Here is a 10,332-nt window from a genome sequence, read left to right on the forward strand (position 1 = left end):
ATAGGAATATACGCTTTTTAGATAATATCGTTGAAACAAAAGTCAAGTTTCTATTATATATAGAATAACAAATCGTTTCCATATATTATCGTTAATTTTTGGAGGCAGGCAAATATTAATTTATTACCTGCCGTATAGTTGGATTATTATATCGTTACGGTATAATACAAATATGGATTCTTATGAAAGAAATATAAAATTATATATTAAATGTGGAAATATTATCATATGCGCTTGGTTTTATGTTATATATTACCAGAGAGATATATGAAAAGAGATAAATTTTAAATTTATCTTCAAAATGCAAATGATTTAACTTAATATTTATATTGGTTAAACAAAAATTGTACATGTGTGGATACAATAATTATGTATGTTGGAAATAAAATGATATTTTATAATGAAATATGTATATATAAAAAGATAAAATTATAGAAACATATATATTACAATAATTATATGAAATTCTTGTTATATTGGTAAAACAAGTATAAATTAAAAATGAAAATATGGATTACGAATGCTATATAAAAATGGCCGTAATCGAATAGATTTTTTACTTATATTTATATATTTAAAATTTTACCCAAAGGCGAAATATTGAATTTTATTCAATATAATAAAAATCATGGAATTATATAAAGTGAAAAATCTATATATCTATTATATTGCTTATTTCGATTCAAAAAATATGAATGGAATATGAAGGAAAAACATTATTCTGGTTGATCCTGCCAGTAGTTATATGCTTGTCTCAAAGATTAAGCCATGCATGTCTAAGTACACACGAATTAAAAGTGAAACCGCAAAAGGCTCATTATATCAGTTATGGTTCCTTAGATCGTTAACAGTTACTTGGATAACTGTGGTAATTCTAGAGCTAATACATGCAATTAAAACATGAACCTTATGGGACATGTGCTTTTATTAGGCTAAAACCAAGCGATCGCAAGATCGTTATATTGGTTGAACTCTAGATAACATGCAGATCGTATGGTCTTGTACCGACGACAGATCTTTCAAATGTCTGCCCTATCAACTTTTGATGGTAGTATCTAGGACTACCATGGTTGCAACGGGTAACGGGGAATCAGGGTTCGATTCCGGAGAGGGAGCCTGAGAAACGGCTACCACATCTAAGGAAGGCAGCAGGCGCGTAAATTACCCACTCCCAGCTCGGGGAGGTAGTGACGAAAAATAACAATACAGGACTCATATCCGAGGCCCTGTAATTGGAATGAGTACACTTTAAATCCTTTAACAAGGACCAATTGGAGGGCAAGTCTGGTGCCAGCAGCCGCGGTAATTCCAGCTCCAATAGCGTATATTAAAGTTGTTGCGGTTAAAACGTTCGTAGTTGAACTTGTGCTTCATACGGGTAGTACAACTTACAATTGTGGTTAGTACTATACCTTTATGTATGTAAGCGTATTACCGGTGGAGTTCTTATATGTGATTAAATACTTGTATTTTTTCATATGTTCCTCCTATTTAAAAACCTGCACTAGTGCTCTTAAACGAGTGTTATTGTGGGCCGGTACTATTACTTTGAACAAATTAGAGTGCTTAAAGCAGGCTTCAAATGCCTGAATATTCTGTGCATGGGATAATGAAATAAGACCTCTGTTCTGCTTTCATTGGTTTTCAGATCAAGAGGTAATGATTAATAGAAGCAGTTTGGGGGCATTAGTATTACGACGCGAGAGGTGAAATTCTTGGACCGTCGTAAGACTAACTTAAGCGAAAGCATTTGCCAAAGATGTTTTCATTAATCAAGAACGAAAGTTAGAGGTTCGAAGGCGATCAGATACCGCCCTAGTTCTAACCATAAACGATGCCAGCTAGCAATTGGGTGTAGCTACTTTTATGGCTCTCTCAGTCGCTTCCCGGGAAACCAAAGCTTTTGGGCTCCGGGGGAAGTATGGTTGCAAAGCTGAAACTTAAAGGAATTGACGGAAGGGCACCACCAGGAGTGGAGCCTGCGGCTTAATTTGACTCAACACGGGAAAACTTACCAGGTCCGAACATAAGTGTGTAAGACAGATTGATAGCTCTTTCTCGAATCTATGGGTGGTGGTGCATGGCCGTTCTTAGTTCGTGGAGTGATTTGTCTGGTTAATTCCGATAACGAACGAGACTCAAATATATTAAATAGATATCTTCAGGATTATGGTGCTGAAGCTTATGTAGCCTTCATTCATGGTGGCAGTAAAATGTTTATTGTGTTTGAATGTGTTTATGTAAGTGGAGCCGTACCTGTTGGTTTGTCCCATTATAAGGACACTAGCTTCTTAAATGGACAAATTGCGTCTAGCAATAATGAGATTGAGCAATAACAGGTCTGTGATGCCCTTAGATGTCCTGGGCTGCACGCGCGCTACAATGAAAGTATCAACGTGTATTTCCTAGACCGAGAGGTCCGGGTAAACCGCTGAACCACTTTCATGCTTGGGATTGTGAACTGAAACTGTTCACATGAACTTGGAATTCCCAGTAAGTGTGAGTCATTAACTCGCATTGATTACGTCCCTGCCCTTTGTACACACCGCCCGTCGCTACTACCGATTGAATTATTTAGTGAGGTCTCCGGACGTGATCACTGTGACGCCTTGCGTGTTACGGTTGTTTCGCAAAAGTTGACCGAACTTGATTATTTAGAGGAAGTAAAAGTCGTAACAAGGTTTCCGTAGGTGAACCTGCGGAAGGATCATTATTGTATAATATCCTTATCGTTAATAAATATTTGTTATAATACAAATAAATACAATTTACCAAAATAAAAATATTACAAAATGATTCCACGGAATCAAAATTAAAGTCAAAATAAAATGAAGATGGCTTTTATTTTATATGTGGGGCTTGGCAACCTCATAAAAAGACTTTAACATTATTAATGTTGCTGTGCGTATTTGTGGCAGTACTTACTACAACAACGGCGTTTCCTATAAAAACAAATTCTCGAAAATGGAAATCGAAGAAACTAAACTAAATTCGAAAGTAGAAGTCGAATTAAAATAAAAATAATTTTGAATGTGTGGTAATCAAAATAAGTGTGTGTGTATATGGACCATAATATACACGCGTTGCGAATATGTATTGTTCATCTATGTTATGAGCATACGTTGGCTAATGCAACAACCTAAAATATACAATGTTTGTACCTGTCATCCATCAGGTTAATGTTTTATATAAATTTTGCAGTATGTGTCACCCAAAATAGCAAACCATAACCAGATTATTATGATACATAATGCTTATATGAAACTAAGACATTTCGCAACATTTATTTTAGGTATAAAAATAAATTTATTGAAGGAATTGATATATGCCAGTAAAATGGTGTATTTTTAATTTCTTTCAATAAAAACAATATTGACATTATATAAAATTGAATTATAAAACTCTAAGCGGTGGATCACTCGGCTCATGGGTCGATGAAGAACGCAGCAAACTGTGCGTCATCGTGTGAACTGCAGGACACATGAACATCGACATTTTGAACGCATATCGCAGTCCATGCTGTTATGTACTTTAATTAATTTTATAGTGCTGCTTGGACTACATATGGTTGAGGGTTGTAAGACTATGCTAATTAAGTTGTTTATAAATTTTTTATAAGCATATGGTATATTATTGGATTAAATAATGATTTTATTCATAATATTAAAAAAGAAATGAAAAACATTATCTCACATTTGAATGTGAAAAACGAAGAGAAATATTTTCTTTTTCAATCAAATAATACTGAGAAATGTCTAGCATAAAAAATTGAAATATTTTTCATCTAGAATTGTCTCTTATTAATGATTCGGAAAAAGAAAAATCTTGGTTTTGTTATTATTCTTCGTTGGTTCGTTAAATGGATAAAAATGACTTTGCTTACAAGAACTATTGGAACTATTTATAACGAATTTAATTGATTGTTTTATCATTTATATATAAAGAATTTATGGCAAAATATAGTTATATATACAACCTCAACTCATATGGGACTACCCCCTGAATTTAAGCATATTAATTAGGGGAGGAAAAGAAACTAACAAGGATTTTCTTAGTAGCGGCGAGCGAAAAGAAAACAGTTCAGCACTAAGTCACTTTGTCTATATGGCAAATGTGAGATGCAGTGTATGGAGCGTCAATATTCTAGTATGAGAAATTAATGATTTAAGTCCTTCTTAAATGAGGCCATTTACCCATAGAGGGTGCCAGGCCCGTATAACGTTAATGATTGCTAGATGATGTTTCCAAAGAGTCGTGTTGCTTGATAGTGCAGCACTAAGTGGGTGGTAAACTCCATCTAAAACTAAATATAACCATGAGACCGATAGTAAACAAGTACCGTGAGGGAAAGTTGAAAAGAACTCTGAATAGAGAGTTAAACAGTACGTGAAACTGCTTAGAGGTTAAGCCCGATGAACCTGAATATCCGTTATGGAAAATTCATCATTAAAATTGTAATATTTAAATAATATTATTAAGAATAATGTGCATTTTTTCCATATAAGGACATTGTAATCTATTAGCATATCCCAAATTTATCATAAAATATAACTTATAGTTTATTCCAATTAAATTGCTTGCATTTTAACACAGAATAAATGTTATTAATTTGATAAAGTGCTGATAGATTTATATTATTACAGAGCGTTAATTTTTCGGAATTATATAATGGCATAATTATCATTGATTTTTGTGTTTATTATATGCTCTTGTATGATTAACAATGCGAAAGATTCAGGATACCTTCGGGACCCGTCTTGAAACACGGACCAAGGAGTCTAACATATGTGCAAGTTATTGGGATGTAAACCTAATAGCGTAATTAACTTGACTAATAATGGGATTAGTTTTTTAGCTATTTATAGCTAATTAACACAATCCCGGGGCGTTCTATATAGTTATGTATAATGTATATTTATATTATTTATGCCTCTAACTGGAACGTACCTTGAGCATATATGCTGTGACCCGAAAGATGGTGAACTATACTTGATCAGGTTGAAGTCAGGGGAAACCCTGATGGAAGACCGAAACAGTTCTGACGTGCAAATCGATTGTCAGAATTGAGTATAGGGGCGAAAGACCAATCGAACCATCTAGTAGCTGGTTCCTTCCGAAGTTTCCCTCAGGATAGCTGGTGCATTTTAATATTATATAAAATAATCTTATCTGGTAAAGCGAATGATTAGAGGCCTTAGGGTCGAAACGATCTTAACCTATTCTCAAACTTTAAATGGGTAAGAACCTTAACTTTCTTGATATGAAGTTCAAGGTTATGATATAATGTGCCCAGTGGGCCACTTTTGGTAAGCAGAACTGGCGCTGTGGGATGAACCAAACGTAATGTTACGGTGCCCAAATTAACAACTCATGCAGATACCATGAAAGGCGTTGGTTGCTTAAAACAGCAGGACGGTGATCATGGAAGTCGAAATCCGCTAAGGAGTGTGTAACAACTCACCTGCCGAAGCAACTAGCCCTTAAAATGGATGGCGCTTAAGTTGTATACCTATACATTACCGCTAAAGTAGATGATTTATATTACTTGTGATATAAATTTTGAAACTTTAGTGAGTAGGAAGGTACAATGGTATGCGTAGAAGTGTTTGGCGTAAGCCTGCATGGAGCTGCCATTGGTACAGATCTTGGTGGTAGTAGCAAATAATCGAATGAGACCTTGGAGGACTGAAGTGGAGAAGGGTTTCGTGTGAACAGTGGTTGATCACGAGTTAGTCGGTCCTAAGTTCAAGGCGAAAGCCGAAAATTTTCAAGTAAAACAAAAATGCCTAACTATATAAACAAAGCGAATATAATACACTTGAATAATTTTGAACGAAAGGGAATACGGTTCCAATTCCGTAACCTGTTGAGTATCCGTTTGTTATTAAATATGGGCCTCGTGCTCATCCTGGCAACAGGAACGACCATAAAGAAGCCGTCGAGAGATATCGGAAGAGTTTTCTTTTCTGTTTTATAGCCGTACTACCATGGAAGTCTTTCGCAGAGAGATATGGTAGATGGGCTAGAAGAGCATGACATATACTGTTGTGTCGATATTTTCTCCTCGGACCTTGAAAATTTATGGTGGGGACACGCAAACTTCTCAACAGGCCGTACCAATATCCGCAGCTGGTCTCCAAGGTGAAGAGTCTCTAGTCGATAGAATAATGTAGGTAAGGGAAGTCGGCAAATTAGATCCGTAACTTCGGGATAAGGATTGGCTCTGAAGATTGAGATAGTCGGGCTTGATTGGGAAACAATAACATGGTTTATGTGCTCGTTCTGGGTAAATAGAGTTTCTAGCATTTATGTTAGTTACTTGTTCCCCGGATAGTTTAGTTACGTAGCCAATTGTGGAACTTTCTTGCTAAAATTTTTAAGAATACTATTTGGGTTAAACCAATTAGTTCTTATCAATTATAACGATTATCAATTAACAATCAATTCAGAACTGGCACGGACTTGGGGAATCCGACTGTCTAATTAAAACAAAGCATTGTGATGGCCCTAGCGGGTGTTGACACAATGTGATTTCTGCCCAGTGCTCTGAATGTCAAAGTGAAGAAATTCAAGTAAGCGCGGGTCAACGGCGGGAGTAACTATGACTCTCTTAAGGTAGCCAAATGCCTCGTCATCTAATTAGTGACGCGCATGAATGGATTAACGAGATTCCTACTGTCCCTATCTACTATCTAGCGAAACCACAGCCAAGGGAACGGGCTTGGAATAATTAGCGGGGAAAGAAGACCCTTTTGAGCTTGACTCTAATCTGGCAGTGTAAGGAGACATAAGAGGTGTAGAATAAGTGGGAGATATTAGACCTCGGTTTGGTATCGTCAATGAAATACCACTACTCTTATTGTTTCCTTACTTACTTGATTAAATGGAACGTGTATCATTTCCTAGCCATTATACGGATATATTTATTATATCTTATGGTATTGGGTTTTGATGCAAGCTTCTTGATCAAAGTATCACGAGTTTGTTATATAATCGCAAACAAATTCTTTAATAAAACGATGCATTTATGTATTTTTGATTTGAAAATTTGGTATAACTCCAATTACTCAGGTATGATCCAATTCAAGGACATTGCCAGGTAGGGAGTTTGACTGGGGCGGTACATCTCTCAAATAATAACGGAGGTGTCCCAAGGCCAGCTCAGTGCGGACAGAAACCACACATAGAGCAAAAGGGCAAATGCTGACTTGATCTCGGTGTTCAGTACACACAGGGACAGCAAAAGCTCGGCCTATCGATCCTTTTGGTTTAAAGAGTTTTTAACAAGAGGTGTCAGAAAAGTTACCATAGGGATAACTGGCTTGTGGCGGCCAAGCGTTCATAGCGACGTCGCTTTTTGATCCTTCGATGTCGGCTCTTCCTATCATTGTGAAGCAAAATTCACCAAGCGTTGGATTGTTCACCCATGCAAGGGAACGTGAGCTGGGTTTAGACCGTCGTGAGACAGGTTAGTTTTACCCTACTAATGACAAAACGTTGTTGCGACAGCATTCCTGCGTAGTACGAGAGGAACCGCAGGTACGGACCAATGGCACAATACTTGTTCGAGCGAACAGTGGTATGACGCTACGTCCGTTGGATTATGCCTGAACGCCTCTAAGGTCGTATCCGTGCTGGACTGCAATGATAAATAAGGGGCAATTTGCATTGTATGGCTTCTAAACCATTTAAAGTTTATAATTTATTTTATAAACGACAATGGATGTGATGCCAATGTAATTTGTAACATAGTAAATTAGGAGGATCTTCGATCACCTGATGCCGCGCTAGTTACATATAAAAGCATTATTTAATACAATGACAAAGCCTAGAATCAATTGTAAACGACTTTTGTAACAGGCAAGGTGTTGTAAGTGGTTGAGCAGCTGCCATACTGCGATCCACTGAAGCTTATCCTTTGCTTGATGATTCGATAAATAAATGATTTTTTCCTGTAGCCAAACACCTCGTCATCAATTTAGTGACGCATATGATATTGTCCCTATCATATAATTAATATAAAGACTTTAATGGATTGTGTCAAGTTGCCAAACACCTCGTCATCAATTTAGTGACGCATATGATATTGTCCCTATCATATAATTAATATAAAGACTTTAATGAATTGTGTCAAGTTGCCAAACACCTCGTCATCAATTTAGTGACGCATATGATATTGTCCCTATCATATAATTTTTGATATAAAGACTTTAAAGAATTGTATCAAGTTGCCAAACACCTCGTCATCAATTTAGTGACGCATATGATATTGTCCCTATCATATAATTAATATACAGACTTTAATGAATTGTGTCAAGTTGCCAAACACCTCGTCATCAATTTAGTGACGCATATGATATTGTCCTTATCATATAATTTTTGATATAAAGACTTTAAAGAATTGAATCAAGTTGCCAAACACCTCGTCATCAATTTAGTGACGCATATGATATTGTCCCTATCATATAATTAATATAAAGACTTTAATGGATTGTGTCAAGTTGCCAAACACCTCGTCATCAATTTAGTGACGCATATGATATTGTCCCTATCATATAATTAATATAAAGACTTTAATGAATTGTGTCAAGTTGCCAAACACCTCGTCATCAATTTAGTGACGCATATGATATTGTCCTTATCATATAATTTTTGATATAAAGACTTTAAAGAATTGTATCAAGTTGCCAAACACCTCGTCATCAATTTAGTGACGCATATGATATTGTCCCTATCATATAATTAATATAAAGACTTTAATGGATTGTGTCAAGTTGCCAAACACCTCGTCATCAATTTAGTGACGCATATGATATTGTCCTTATCATATAATTTTTGATATAAAGACTTTAAAGAATTGTATCAAGTTGCCAAACACCTCGTCATCAATTTAGTGACGCATATGATATTGTCCCTATCATATAATTAATATACAGACTTTAATGAATTGTGTCAAGTTGCCAAACACCTCGTCATCAATTTAGTGACGCATATGATATTGTTTGTTATATAATCGCAAACAAATTCTTTAATAAAACGATGCATTTATGTATTTTTGATTTGAAAATTTGGTATAACTCCAATTACTCAGGTATGATCCAATTCAAGGACATTGCCAGGTAGGGAGTTTGACTGGGGCGGTACATCTCTCAAATAATAACGGAGGTGTCCCAAGGCCAGCTCAGTGCGGACAGAAACCACACATAGAGCAAAAGGGCAAATGCTGACTTGATCTCGGTGTTCAGTACACACAGGGACAGCAAAAGCTCGGCCTATCGATCCTTTTGGTTTAAAGAGTTTTTAACAAGAGGTGTCAGAAAAGTTACCATAGGGATAACTGGCTTGTGGCGGCCAAGCGTTCATAGCGACGTCGCTTTTTGATCCTTCGATGTCGGCTCTTCCTATCATTGTGAAGCAAAATTCACCAAGCGTTGGATTGTTCACCCATGCAAGGGAACGTGAGCTGGGTTTAGACCGTCGTGAGACAGGTTAGTTTTACCCTACTAATGACAAAACGTTGTTGCGACAGCATTCCTGCGTAGTACGAGAGGAACCGCAGGTACGGACCAATGGCACAATACTTGTTCGAGCGAACAGTGGTATGACGCTACGTCCGTTGGATTATGCCTGAACGCCTCTAAGGTCGTATCCGTGCTGGACTGCAATGATAAATAAGGGGCAATTTGCATTGTATGGCTTCTAAACCATTTAAAGTTTATAATTTATTTTATAAACGACAATGGATGTGATGCCAATGTAATTTGTAACATAGTAAATTAGGAGGATCTTCGATCACCTGATGCCGCGCTAGTTACATATAAAAGCATTATTTAATACAATGACAAAGCCTAGAATCAATTGTAAACGACTTTTGTAACAGGCAAGGTGTTGTAAGTGGTTGAGCAGCTGCCATACTGCGATCCACTGAAGCTTATCCTTTGCTTGATGATTCGATAAATAAATGATTTTTTCCTGTAGCCAAACACCTCGTCATCAATTTAGTGACGCATATGATATTGTCCCTATCATATAATTAATATAAAGACTTTAATGGATTGTGTCAAGTTGCCAAACACCTCGTCATCAATTTAGTGACGCATATGATATTGTCCCTATCATATAATTAATATAAAGACTTTAATGAATTGTGTCAAGTTGCCAAACACCTCGTCATCAATTTAGTGACGCATATGATATTGTCCCTATCATATAATTTTTGATATAAAGACTTTAAAGAATTGTATCAAGTTGCCAAACACCTCGTCATCAATTTAGTGACGCATATGATATTGTCCCTATCATATAATTAATATACAGACTTTAATGAATTGT

General features: G+C 36.2%; 3 non-coding genes across 3 annotated transcripts; all 3 read left to right on the forward strand.

The window, feature by feature from the left end:
* Positions 1-718: 718 nt before the first annotated feature.
* LOC116803188 lies at positions 719-2,713 on the forward strand. Its single transcript, XR_004363453.1, has one exon. It is a non-coding gene; the product is annotated as a small subunit ribosomal RNA (ribosomal RNA).
* A 686-nt stretch (positions 2,714-3,399) lies between these two features.
* On the forward strand, positions 3,400-3,578 carry LOC116803187. The gene has a single exon (XR_004363452.1). It is a non-coding gene; the product is annotated as a 5.8S ribosomal RNA (ribosomal RNA).
* Positions 3,579-3,972: 394 nt separating this feature from the next.
* LOC116803189 lies at positions 3,973-7,934 on the forward strand. Its single transcript, XR_004363454.1, has one exon. It is a non-coding gene; the product is annotated as a large subunit ribosomal RNA (ribosomal RNA).
* Positions 7,935-10,332: the final 2,398 nt, after the last annotated feature.

Source organism: Drosophila sechellia, unplaced genomic scaffold, assembly GCF_004382195.2.
Source record: "Drosophila sechellia strain sech25 unplaced genomic scaffold, ASM438219v1 U_303, whole genome shotgun sequence".
Lineage (NCBI taxonomy): Eukaryota > Metazoa > Arthropoda > Insecta > Diptera > Drosophilidae > Drosophila > Drosophila sechellia.